Source organism: Mastomys coucha, unplaced genomic scaffold, assembly GCF_008632895.1.
Source record: "Mastomys coucha isolate ucsf_1 unplaced genomic scaffold, UCSF_Mcou_1 pScaffold18, whole genome shotgun sequence".
In the NCBI taxonomy this organism is placed as follows: domain Eukaryota; kingdom Metazoa; phylum Chordata; class Mammalia; order Rodentia; family Muridae; genus Mastomys; species Mastomys coucha.
The window spans coordinates 11780009-11794959 of record NW_022196900.1 but is presented as its reverse complement, the minus strand read 5'-3'; positions in this window follow the sequence as shown (position 1 = coordinate 11794959).

Here is a 14951-nt window from a genome sequence, read left to right as displayed (position 1 = left end):
AAGGTTAAGGCTTATGAGCTTTCCCCATCTGTATTGTTATGCCTATTGTTGTTGCCTTGTTCAGCTCATGTTTAGTAAGGCATGTAGGCAGATTGTATGGGCACAGTTTCTAACATTCCTAGGAGATACAACCTCACAGCACTTTAATATGACATCCTTTCTATTTCTTTCTTTATGCTAATAAAGATTCATGAAAAGATAATCCTTTATTTTTGGCATATAACAACCTAGATAGGTAACAAATGAACATTTTATTGCTCAGAAAATCAAAAGACAATACTTACTTCCAAATACAGGGTCAGACAACATCCCTGGTTAAACTCAACAATTCACAGAACAAGTTTAAAAGTCTTGATATGATTAGTAGATTTATAGGGATGAAACAGAATTTATAAGAGAAATAGTGTGGCAAAAAATTGGTGGAGAGAGAAAAATCAGCATATAATCTATAAATGTATGAAACTGGCAGAAGGGAAAACTAATTAAAATAAAAATATCTTCTGATATTCCACAGTAAACTTATTTTATCTCTGAATATCATCTTACCTTGTATAATTTTCTTGTACACTTCACACATAGTATCTGAGGCCATGGACACTGTATAACAAAAAGAAAAATATTATTTTGAATATAAATGATTTAATTCACATTTTACATCCTTCATGAATGAAATTTGTGTAAACATTCAATCATTCTTATGTTCATTTAAATGTATATATGCATATATAATAATAAAGTGAATTTTTAATAATAAAACATAGAAGCCTAAAGAATATGAAACAATGACATCAACATGATTGCTAGATCTAATGCCTTTAGACAGAACAATTTTCAGCAATTTAGTATCTAACTAAAGTAAAATCATTTTTCTAACTTTTATAGGTCAAATCTTCAAAGCTTACATTATTTGCTTTATTAATAGAAATTTTACTGAAATATTGTAATACTCTAAAATCAGAGTTTTAGAGTTTGAATTTTCACCCATGGATTGTAAATGTAGTGATCATATTGTATAAAATGTAATTTCTCTTTTCTCTACAGGAAATTAAGGAGTCCTGAGAATCTGCTATTCTTCTGCATGCACTGTATGTATATAAGCTAAAATTCTATAATGATCCAAGTAGGCTCAAATTTGATATGTATTCCAAATATGATTCCATATAACAAATTAACAATATAAAAGACCAAATGTAGTACATTTACACAATGGAGTAATATTCAGCTATTAAAATGAATGACCATGAATTTCTTAGGCAAATGGATGGAACTAGAAAATATTATCCTGAATGAAGTAACCCAGTCACAAAAGAACACACAGGGTATGCACTCACTAATAAGTGGATATTAATCCATAAGCTCAGAATACCCGATACAATTCACAGACCATATTGAGCTCAGGAAGAAGGAAGACCAAAGTGTACATGCTTCAGTCCTTCTTAGAAGTAAGGAAAATACTCACGGGAGGAAATAAGGACAAAGTGTGGAGCAGAGACTGAACAAAAGGCTATCCAGAGACTTCCCAACCTGGGGATCCATCCCATATACAGTCACCAAACCCCGACACTACCATGGATGCCAAGAAGTGTTTGCTTATAGGAACCTGGTGTAGTTGTCTCCTGAGAAGCTCTGCCAGAGCCTGACAAAAACAGAGGTGGATGCTCACAACCAACCAATGGGCCAAGCACAGGGACCACAATGGAGGAGTTAAAGAAGGGACTGAAAGAACTAAAGGGATTTAGAACCCTATAGGAAGAACAACAATATCAACCAACCAACCCCGCCCCCACCCAGAGCTCCCCAGGACTAAACCACCAACCAAAGAGTACACATGGAGTAACCCATGACTCCACCTGTATATGTAGCAAGGGATGGCCTTAATAGAGCATCAATGGGAGGAGAGGCTCTTTGTCTTGTGAAAGCTTGATACCCCAGTGTAGCAGAATGCCAGAGCGAAGAGGTGAGTGTGGATGGATGGGTGAGGGAACACCCTAATAGAAGCAGGGGAGTGGGGTGGGATGGGGGGTTCTGGAGGGAGAACCAGGAGAAGGGATAACACTTGAAATATAAATAAAGAAAATATCAAATGAAAGAAAATATTCCTATCTGAACCTTTTATTCCCTCTAGCTCCTTACAAGCATAGTAATCAAATATTATAAAAAACAATGGCATCCCCCAATGTACAGAAGTGGGAAAGTAATGAGAACACTGGTTGAATTAAATTTTCTTCTTTGACCTAAAGATACATAGCTCATGTCACATTCATTTATATTGTAAATACTATGCTTCATGGGGTATATTAGTAACTATATAAAAATGTAATATTCAAAGACATTTTGCTCTTGTGTTTTTCTCAGTTTGCACTAACAAAGATACAAATACCATCATATAAAGACAATATGACTATTGTACTTTTCTTGATCTGATCTGATCTGATTATTTTAAATCTCCCATGGGTAGTAAGCATAAAGTCTTTACAACTATCAAAACAAAAAGGTTATGTAAAAGGACTGAAAATTTGAATTTAAAAAGCTAGTGGGAGCTCTTGAAAACTGTATATTGAAAACTAACAGTAAAAAATGTCCCTGTGTTTAGTCTGAGACTAAGTCCCTCCCTGTTCCATAGAGGAAACAAAGCCAGAGATAAATTTACAGTTCTGAAGACTTCAGTTCAAGAAAATGATAACTATTAATACTTAAGTAAGAAATTTCAGAAAAAGAAAGGAAGGAAGGGAAAGAGAGAGAGAGAGTTAGAGAGAGAGGTAAAGAGAGAGAGAGAGAGAGTTAGAGAGAGAGGTAAAGAGAGAGAGAAAGCCAGAAAAGGAAACCCACACTATGTTGTATAAACTGAATCTAGATACCCACTGATACTTGATACAGATTCCTTGATCAAATTCCAAGCAGACAATTAATCAGAAAATGAACATTTTTTTAAAAAATTATCTCCCTTCTCAAATAAATAGTATAGAATTTGACATCAGCCTCTTTGATTCATACATCAGAACCTGTCTTTTGTGAAGAGTAATGAGTATTACTAAAATTTCTTCTCACAATCTATAAATACATTTACTAAGAGCAATATGGTCCACAAACGTCCAAGTATGAATCTCATTTCTCTGATGTATATGTGTAGTTTGCTGATTCAGCTTCCCCCAGCTGTGAAATATCTGAAAGAAATTAGCTAAAAGTGGGGAAAGACTATTTCGATCAAGATTGAGAAAAGTCAGTTCATGGTGATTTGATTCTATGCCTTTGGGCCTGAGGCAAGGCTCCATGTATTGACACAAGCAAACACTGAAGGAAGCTGCTCATCCCAGTTGATGCCTTATACGAAGAGGATTGGCAGATGTAGAGAGTTGCCAGGGACACTGGTAAGATGTCAAATGGGGGCTCAGCTTGGTCTTAGCCATTATAAATTAAAGCTAGGCCTTGGGGGAAATTCTCACAGAAGAAATACTTTATGTTGTGAGATGCCTTGGGTAAATCTAAAGTCAGCTCAGCCATCAGACCATCTGAACAGTCACTGACTTTGTAATAAAAATTACTGTATAGATATTACCAGGAATAAACTAAGTATAGCTAGTTTTACCCTATTATAGTTGATATACATCAACTATATAAATCACCAATTTTGAAGGTCACACAACCAACGGATAAATTACTACTCTTCTACCAGTTTTGCTATAGATAATGTCTCTTCCCTTTGGGTTATGATGACAGTAGTTATGCTACTTTTCAGAAAAGTGAAAATATTTTTTTTTCAAAAAACATTGACTTTCCCTGAAAGCTTGTGATATCCAGAGGGATGAAATGGCTTGGTATCTCTGTTCCCACTTATTTGTTTCCTTGTACATAGCTGTGATGTGACTCTGGATTCTTTGAGAAATCCTTTATCTAATAAAACAAGATCGTCTTGTTTATAGATTTTACTAATTACTTTTCTTTTGTTTCCTACTTTCTCCTTTATTTTATTTTCAATATTTCAAATGTGAAGAAACCTCCATGCATTCATGATGGTGTGTACCGATAACCTCCAGTTCCTGAAAGGTCTCCACCTGTTTCCAAGACTAATATCAATATGTCGTATGTACTCGTTTGTTTCTCTCCTCATCATTCCCACCCTACAGCTATCCTATCTTGGTGCTGTAAAAAGGTAACCCTGACTTATGACATTTTAATTGATCATGGTCTGTGAGTAAAGCATCTTTTTTCTCTAAAGAGTCTCTCAGAAATGTGTTTTCCTAAGGGGAAAATATCCTATAGCTAAAGTTGTAGTTAACAAAGAAACCAAAACTACTAAAAAACTTGAGCTTGGACCTTATACCTCCAGAGAGAAACAAAATCATAGTTTTATACCATCCAATCTACAGTATTTTATTGAGCTAGCCACATTAAAATCAGCACACGACTCAATTCAAATCTGAGAATAGTCAAATATGTTAAAAAACTTGGTCTAAGGAGATGGCTCAGTTTATAAAGTTCTTCCCAAACAAGCATAAGGCTGGAGTTAGGAACCAAATTTAATTAAAAATAAATGATTAATAAAAATAGCAAGCTATAGTTGTGCATAATTTTAATCCCAGCTCTGAGAAGATAGACATAGGAGGATCTCTGGGGTTTATTGGCTAGACAAACTCACCAAATCGATGTGTTTCCAACTCAGTTAAAGACACAGTCTCAAAAGTTAAAGTTGGGGAAGCCACTCAACATCAATCTCTAGCAGATATATATATATATATATATATATACACACATATATATGTATATATATACATATGTATATATATATATATATACATATATATATTTTTTTCACACCTGTGTATATGTATCTATACACAAACACATACAATAAACACTACACATATAGGCATGGACATACAAAATTTGTTTATCTTTGCTGACTCTCAGTTTCCTATGGATGTCAAAGGAAATACCATTCACATTTTTGAAATGATTAAATTGGATAAGTTGTGGTGAAATATTTATGATACTCTAATTAACATTATGTTCATTTTTTCATAAAAAAGCAGCTTAAAAAGTAGCTTTAAGTTGCAAGTGTCACATAATCAAGGATGTATATATAACTCAAGTTCTATTTCACTGAAAATCCTGTGATCTTTATGTAGCAATAGCTGTCAAAAATAGAATTAGAAAAGATGTCCTAATGACATACTGCTATGGCCATAGGTCTGAACATTACACAGTAGCACAGTATCCATTATGGAAGCTTCTTATTGTAGTAGAGGGCAATTAACACAGATCTACAATTAAACAGTAGGCAGAGAGTGAAATACATTGGAAGACGCATTCCTACATTGGGTATCTTTATCAAAGTACTCCATTTAACACTCAGAAAAGAGCTCAGAAAGATTGTAGGAGCCAGACATGATAGATGACCCCGAGGAAATAGTATCTTCCTTAAACAACAGGTATGAAACACATATGAACGCATAGAGACTGTGACAGCATGCACCAAACCTGCACGGGTTAAGACCAGAAAAAATCCCAGCACAGAGAAGAGGACATGAGCACACTGTTCTATTCCCAACCAAGAAGCTATCTGTAAATGATACCTGAGAGAGGGAAATAGAACTTTCTCTAATGCAGTAAAACTGAGTATATCAACTGTATGAAATGCTGGGAGCCATGATCAGATGTATTAAGCCAATACAAAGTTGACTCCATGTTCATTGACATTTTTGTTTTGTTTTGGTATGTTTTTGTCTTGTTGGTTCTTTTGATTGTCTCAATTTTTGCATTTTGAAAAGAAAGAAAACATGGAAGATATGACTGTATAAGTTAAATATGAGGAAATAAAAGCAGTAGAACCTTTTATATTACTTTATATAGTAAACATCACCGTGTTATTAACCACAACATGATTTATTTCTAATTAGTCTAATTACAACACTGAATTTATGAGTATATACCACTTGGTAGGAGACATTATTTTAAAGATACCTATAAGATGTATATATATATTAAATATTTCTAATGTTTTATTTCACCTAGACTAAACTAATTAAACATTATCAACATTTGCTTGCATATCCAGAAAAATGAATAGAAATAAAAATACACTTATAAGAGAAACCATAATTTGTTCTCCAATTCAATCCTTTCATAGAGTTCATTTCATTGATCTATTTTACTCTACCAAAGTTAGTTGTACATGTTCTGGATCAATAACTCTCATTAATTAGCATATTAAAATAAAAATTTTCAAATGAATATGTTTATTTGTACATTTTCCCCTTGACTCTAGGAAGAAACATTTCTGGGGAATTATCATTTGTTTAATTTACATAAAAATAACTATGTAATTATTGGAGAGTAGTATGTGAATACTAAATATTAAAGTTTTACTGAGTCATATTCAATTGTACAAATTGCATATACATTTTGTCATTATTCGTTTTTCACATATATATGTAGTCAGGATACTTAACCAAAATCAACCCACAAACAATACTTATTATTTACAAATATTTTCTCATAGTAACCTCTGTGTATTTATTTCTCTCTCTCTCTCTCTCTCTCTCTCTCTCTCTGTGTGTGTGTGTGTGTGTGTGTATGTTGGAAATTAGGGGAATGTTTTTGAGTTTTGTGGATAATTATGGTATCCATTTTCTTATATTACTTTTAAAAGCACTGTAAAATTTTGCTGATAACTATATTTTAATGGAATATCCTTCTTGTATTACTGAAATACTATACCAATGGGTCATTATTACCTATTGATCTCTACCCTCATTCCTGGAAGTTAGTCAGCATCCTTCATTCCTATCTGCTTTTCCTTTTGTCATTATATTATTAACTCCTCATATTAGGGTGAACATAAGGTTTAGTGTTGTTCAATTTCATGGAAGAAAAATTAGGCTAGCTTCCATAGGTGTGAGCATGCCTCTTGTATATGTAGATGGAATCATAGGAAAGCTTGCTGACATTTGCATAGGGGTTGAAAAGAGCTCAGTTCTGAATCTCAGTGTCTACAAATTTGGCATCTTCCCTGTAGTCCTATTCCTATAACAAGTTCTGCTTGTTAAAACTCATGTATAAAGTGTCCTCCAATTTCATATGCCAGCACACATACACACATGCGCACATACCTCAAAAAGATAGCAAAAAAAAAACAAAACAAAACACAAAAGTATCACTCACTGGTTACATTTTAAATGCATAAGCATATGGGACATATTTTTCATTCAAAGCATGTGAATTATTTAATAAAATTATTTAGTACAATTATTTAATACAATTTAGCTCTGGGTTTATCAGATTACTTCAACTGTTCTGATATCTACTCTTATCAATGTTGTTTTAAAAAGGGTTTCCATTTTTAAGGCCAAGTAACACTTTGTTTCACATATATGTACTAGACATAGATACAGCTATATTAGATAGATGAAGAGAGAGAGAGAATAGATAGATGAAAATTTGATTCAAATCTGTATCTCGGTTTTTTGTGAATAATGTTATAAAGTACAAAGGATTGTTGATATAATTTGAAGATCATGGTTTCAATATTTTTGGACATATAAATAAAAGTGAACTTATTCAAATATGGAAGTAGTTTTCAGTTTTTGAGATACTTCAATATTATTTTTGTACTGCCTTCTCCACATTTATATTCCCAAACATCAACTAAGTTTCCCTCCTTTTCATTATCAATCTATATATCATTTCTTTTTTTTTCTTGTTTATTTCTGTGCTTGTTCTGTTTGCAGCCATACTGACAGGTATAAAGGGACAGTCCATTCTTACTGTGCTTTTTACTTGACGATCTCTGATACTTTTTTCCTAGTGGTATTGAAATTCTTTTTTCTGTTACATATTTGTTATACCTTCTTCAGAGAAATGCCTATTTATTGTCCTTGCCTCAAATTTCAATTGGTTAATTTTGTTGTTCTTTGATATTGAGTTTCACATGAGCATTATACATTTTCAATAGGAACCTCATATCAAATGGTTAACACCTGTGCTATTTTTCCCCATCCAATAGGCCATCATTTGATAATTTGCTGTGTCTATGTCTACTCAGATATCTGAAGCTACATTCATACAGTCTTACCAACACAGCTTCATAAACATGAACTGAAAGGTCAATAACAATAAACATGTTAATATGAATGGTGGAAAGTACCAGGATGATATTTATATAAAGAATATGTAGAAGGCTTTAATAATTCCCATACTGTTGTGTTACAAAGCATTTTGTTCCTGAGGAGATAACCACTCACACTGTAATTTCTCCAAATAGGGAGCCTGTGCCAAACCAAAGTACAGATATCATCAATATCTAATTTATTGTTTTAGGGACATTACTTATGAGAATATCGGTAAAGGATTACTAATAGAAGTATAAATAAGTCAAAGTCTCCTGCATTATCCAAGCTCCCCCCAGCACAAATGACAACTTACAAAAGCTGGCAACTTGGAACATACTATAGGCCACTAAACAGTTTGGAGAATGCCCTTTGCAAGTGACTTGGTCTGAATCTATTCCAGGCAACTCAGCAGGATTCTGCTTCTGTTGTGTAAGCTCATCTGTTTTCATGTTTTCCCACATTGCTAATCTGAAAGTTTTCATGGCAATGTGGCTTGGCCCAGAATACCTTTTATCAGTCTTTATTGTTTACTTTTGTCACGAAGCAGAGGAATCTAGAGAATCTAGTGAGTTTCAGGGACTTCCCGGTGTTATTTTGAGTTGTTTACTCTGTAGCTTAAGGAGTATGCCACATGAATGATAGTTTCAATCTTGGAGGAAACCATTACACAACAGCTACTTGTTCATGTAAATATGTTGAATGATATGAATGGCTACACAGATGATTTTTGTACATACATTCATATATTTAAAATCTCAAATTGATCTCACATTCAGATGATATATACTCTATGTATAAAGAAAGAAATTAAAAGTTAGTTTGAGGCTGTAGATATTCTATAGATAATCAGTCATTCCAGATGGTAGCCTGCCACTTGAAGCATTACATTTCTAAGAGAACATGCCACTTTATTTTCAGCTATCAGAGTGACATTAAATCAGTTTGGCTGTTCCTTGGAAATTGGACATACTTCTACCAAAGGACCCAGCTATACCACTCCTGGGTATATACCCAGAAGATACTCTAACATATAATAAGGACACATGCTCCACCATGTTCATAGCAGCCTTATTTATAATAGCCAGAAACTGGAAACAACTCAGATGTCCCTCAACAGAGAAATGGATATAGAAATTGTGGTACATCTACACAATGGAGTACTACTCAGCTATTAAAAACAGTGAATTTATGAAATTCTTAGGGAAATGGATGGATCTGGAGAATATCATCCTGAGTGAGGTAACCCAATCACAAAAGAACACACATGGTATTCACTCTCTGATATGTGGTTATTAGCCCAGAAGATTGGAATACACAAAGTACAATCCACAAACCACAAGATACTCAAGAAGAAGGAAGACCAAAATGAGGATACTTCATTCCTTCTTAAAAGGGGGAACAAAATACCAATGGAAGGAGTTGCAGAGACTAAATATGGAAAAGAGACTGAAGGAAGCCTGATATAGCTGTCTTCTGAGAGGCTCTGACAGTACCTGACTCATACAGAAGTAGAGGCTCATAGCCATCCATTGAACTGAGTACAGGGTCCCCAGTGAAGAAGCTAGATAAAGGACCCAAGGAGCTAAAGGGTTTGCAACCCCTTAGGACAAACAACAATATGAATTAATTAGCACCATCAGAGCTCCCAGGGACTAAACCACCAACCAAAGAGTACACATGGTGAGACCAATGGCTCCAGCAACATATGTATAGTAGAGGATGGCCAAGTCAGTCATCAATGGGAGGAGAGGCCTTTAGCCCTGTGAAGGTTCTATGCCCCAGTATAGGGGAATGCCAGGGCAAGTAAGCAGGAGAGGGTGGGGTGGCGAGCAGGAGAGAGGGGAGGAGGGAGGAAAAGGGTTTGTTTGTTCCTGTTGTTTTTGTTTTTTGTTTTGTTTTGTTTTGTTTTTGGAGGGGAAATGGGAAAGAAGATATCTTATGACATGTAAATAAACTATCTAATAATAAAAAAGAAAATTAAGGTCCACAAAAAAAGAAAGAAAAAGAAAAGAAGAGAAAAGAAAAGAAAAGAAAAGAAAAGAAAATGTTGTCTTTGCCATGGATCCATCTTTATGCTTATGTAGTGACTGTAATTACATCCACTGTGAGTGTTTTCTCCATTCTATGCTTGTAACATTCCCACTGAAACTAGAGCATTCATTCTTTTAGGCTACTTGACATAACCAACGAAGAAATTATCAAAGGCACTGATTGTCCACTCAAGTACCAATTATTTTTGATGCACCTTATGCATTCTAAGTAGATGTTGCTGTAGCTGAACATGCAGACCTGATTCCTTTAATATTCTAACTCCAAGTATATTTGCATTCTCTTTCCGCATTACTCCAAGAAACTAGAGTTACCTGACATTTTTGAAATGTGGGACATCATTGAAACAACCCTTTGTTTGCATACATACTGTTAAAATTATTTTACTAAACATAAGTTACCTCAATAGCATCAATGGAAGAGTGACAGTGTAGAAACCTCATGTCACATGTGTATCTAGAGAATCTCAATTGGATCTTAAACAAGAAAGATACATTTTCTTGTTTTTCTTTTTGTCTTATTTCTTCTTCTCTGAGATGTGGTTGGAGCTGAACATTTCCAGTTATGTAAATAGCAAGGCAAACATGGGCAAAATGAAACACAAACATTTTTCTGTGTTAAAAAAAAAGTACCTCCCAAACATAAAAGTAAAGTCTCTGGGACTGGAAAACCATAAGAACAACAAAAGTAATTAGTCTTGAGTTCAGAATGGGAATAATTAATGTAGAACACCAGATTCTATTTATTTGTTATATTAAAAAACAGCCACCTCTATATCCATTGAGATGTGGATGGCTTCACAGCAATGGAAACCCTTCCTGGTATGTATAAACGTCTCCTAAAATGAGATTCAGGATCTCTACATATAGACCAATGCGATTTTCTACTTCACATACTGCCTGTTTAAATACAGCAATACTGACTCAGAATAATGCTGGTGGTACAAACTATTTAGACTTAGGTGGCACCTGCAGGTCAGGTTAAGGTTACAGTGAATTGTCTCAGTATTAAAAGGTCTCTGCTTTAGGAGAACTTACTAGTAGTACTGTGGTCATTCTTTTAAGTTCTTTTATCTCTAATATGAGGTTTGTATCTAGTGCTTTCTAAGAATACCACATCTCTGTAATTATGCTTCATAACCTGTATTTAGGTCATTTTGCCATTATCTCTATATGCAAATGCACCACCACTAGAAACAATGCATATATCCAAACTAATAAATGATCCCCTTTCTCTGCATGCCCATTAGTGTATATTGAAGCATGTGGGATTCTGCCTGTGTTGTTAGAGTGGAAATATGAAATAGTTATCTCTCAGAAGGGCAACTCCATTTTGTCCAAGAATCCTTGTGATGTAATGAGACAGAATCTGGAAGAGCCTCATTCAAACCTACAATTTTTTGGCACAGAAAACTGATTTAACATAAATTTCTGAAAGTGGTATTATCAGTTTTCATATGAATCTCATTTTCCATACTTATATAGCATCTCATTTTCTCTTACATATAATATCTACTTTTTCTTGATTTATTCCTCTCCCACATTTTCAAAACAACCCTGTATAATTTCTTCATTTCTTCAATAGACATTAGTCAATGGTGATCACAGAAATGAATTTAATTCCCCAAGAATATTTGGCATTTAATTGGGATGTTATGAACAATTTCAATGTAGAATGACACCATTCTGGATCCAAAATTTCATATGTAAGTAAAGATTTTCTGTAATATTTCAATATAAAAGTTCTGGTATAGTTTAAATCTTGAAAGTGGCTCAAGAATCTCATGTTTTAAAATCCTGGCCCTTTACTTCCATGAATGAGAATGGCTGGGTGGTTTAGGGAAGGACATCTGGAAGAAAGAGGTTACTGGAATAGACAACTGAAGTTTCTTTTATACCCTGAACTTTTTCTTGTTTTGAGATTAGCATGAGGTACACAGTTATCCTCTGCCAAATGTTCTCACCATGACATTCTGTACCTGCATATTGATATTAGAATCACTGGACATCAATAACCCATGCTCTTGAACATCTGAAATTATGAGTCAAAATATCAATTTATGCTTTTTTTTAAGTTTTATTTTTTATTAGATATTTTCTTTATTTACATTTCAAATGTTCTCTCCTTTCCTGGTTTTCCCTCCACCCCCCCCCCATTTACTCCCTCTCACACTGCCCACCCTCTTTTGCTTCCTGGCCTTGGCATTTCCCTACATTGGGGCATAGAGCCTTCACAGGACCAAGGGCCTCCCCTTCCATTGATGATCGACTAGACCATCCTCTGCAACATATGCAGCTGGAGCCAGGAGTCCCACCATGTGTACTCTTTGGTTGGTGGTTTAGTCCTTGGGAGCTTTGGGGGTACTGATTAGTTTATATTGTTGTTCTTCCTATAGGGCTGCAAACCCCCTCAGCTCCTTGGGTACTTTCTCTGGCTCCTTCATTGGGGACCTTGTGCTGGGTCCAATGGAATGACTAGAAGCATCCACTTCTGTATTTGTCAGGAACTTGCATCAGGTATATTGTTAGAAATCAGGTTACTACAGAAAACTATAAAATTTTCAGTCTCTTTTAGCATTGGACAGAGAATGACAACAGCTGTGTAGGAGTATTATGAGAATGTATAATGTATAATCAATAATCTGTTCTGTTTTCATTTTCTTATCATCATTATATTTGAATGCTATGTATAAATTGTCAGCAAGTGTGTACGAAAAGCACTAGGATCTCCCCTCTCTTGAGTTTTAGATAAGGTTGTGATCATCCTGACAGCTGTACAGAGACTTAAAAATCATGTTTTGTTCACAGAACACTATTAGCACCAGATCTAGAACTCATTGTGTGATCTGCTTCTTATGACCCTTATTTAGCTTTATTTTAGAATTAGTTTACATTTTATGAACAGAAGTCAACTGGGCAGTGGTGGCACATGACTTTAACACCAGCACTTGGGAGGCAGAGGCAGGTGGATTTCTGAGTTCAAGGCCAGCCTGGTCTACAAAGTGAGTTTCAGGACGGCCAGGGCTACAAAGAGAAATCCTGTCTCATAAAAACAACAACAACAAAAAGAACAAAAGTCAAAATGATGACAGTGTAAACTTTATATAGGTTACTGTACCAATTCACATAACGTACAGAAATTCTGTGTGACTCTCACCTATTTACATTAATGTCATCACCAGTTTGAGCACATTTTTTCTTTTTAAGATTAGTGCATTGACAGATATTTAGATGGTTAGAATTCATACTGAGTAAGCATTTCCCCTCTAGTAGTTGATTGTCTTTTCTTATATTAAAGAAAATAAATCAAAAAATAAAATAATATTTTAGCTGCTGAAGCTGAACAGATTTAATGACAGATGATTACTAATTGGTGCTACAGGACTTGCTCCCAAGCTTCTAACTGACCATTATTAGATAACAGCAAATTCATCTAGTTTGAGTCAGATCATTCTTTGTCTGTAGTTTGGCCCCCATACAACTGGCATAATGTACACTTACCAAATGATAAATAATTTCTAAATATTTTGCCACATATATAGCATAGTTCAGCCAGCATTTTAGAGGTGAAAATCCCTTTGAGAATATTAATATTTAATTACTATTTTCTATAAACTATTTTGTTAAATGTCAAGATCAATTTGAATAATCCAAATTTTTTGCAAATTATATCTTCTTATAAAAAAACACACTGTAGTCATGTAATTTACTCATGTTATAGTAATTTAAATTAATTTTAATATGTCAGTATTTGTGATGAATATAAAATGTAGTAGACACAGTTCATGGTTTCACACAGTGCCAACCCTCTCTGTTAGAATTTGACTAAGTTCTAAGACAGTATCAGCTGTCATTCACCTAAGATGATCATATCTTCAAGTTTCAGGGTCATAGACCTAAGTCAACAGTTGACTGAACAGCATTGTCTTGTGATAGACATACACTTATGAGTGAATCTGTAGGTCTCTAGGGTCCTTGTTATTTTATTATCCTGTTTTCACTCCAAGCAGAGACTATATACTTTTTCTGGTGATTGAACACAATTGTCCAGAAACATGAAATGCTTTCTTGTCTACTAGGAGGAGGAACCATAAAGAAATGAACCACAACAAATTTTGTTTCATTTATCGAACCCTGAAGCTGATCTTCCCATTGGACTTTCAGTGATCTGTGAAATAAATTTCTTTATACTCTCTTTGCTTTATATTTTATGTTTGTCAGAATATTTTAACATTTCATGTTAAAGAATAGAATGTTCTAATACATGTTTATGATGACAAACTCTTATTCCAATTACATAGTGGTAGGAAATTCTAGTATAGAATGATAAATGATTTGAAAAATGTTTTTAGTTATCACTAGTTTATTTAGGCTAGTCATACTATCTCTGTGTATGTTCTAAAATATAATTTATGGAATTGTGGGGATAAATCTTATCAAGCTATTTTGAAATTGTAAACCTCAGTAAAATACTATATAAAAAAAGAATTTACAAATGGTATGTTTCAAGTAATGTTGTTTATTATAATCATTAGAAATATCTTAGAATACTCAAATATTGCTTACTATAATACATTCTCCTTGCTGTGGACATTAATTGAAACTATGAGAAAAAATCATGTGCCTTCATGCAACATATACTCCTCACATTCTACAAATACTAAGGCACAACAACAAAAATAAAAAAAGAATGCTATGGAAAATTTTGGCCTTACAGGGGTTAATAATAATTGGCATTCATAATGTCTATGAACTTATTTTAGCATAATAATGTGCTTAAGCAATAAAAATCTGT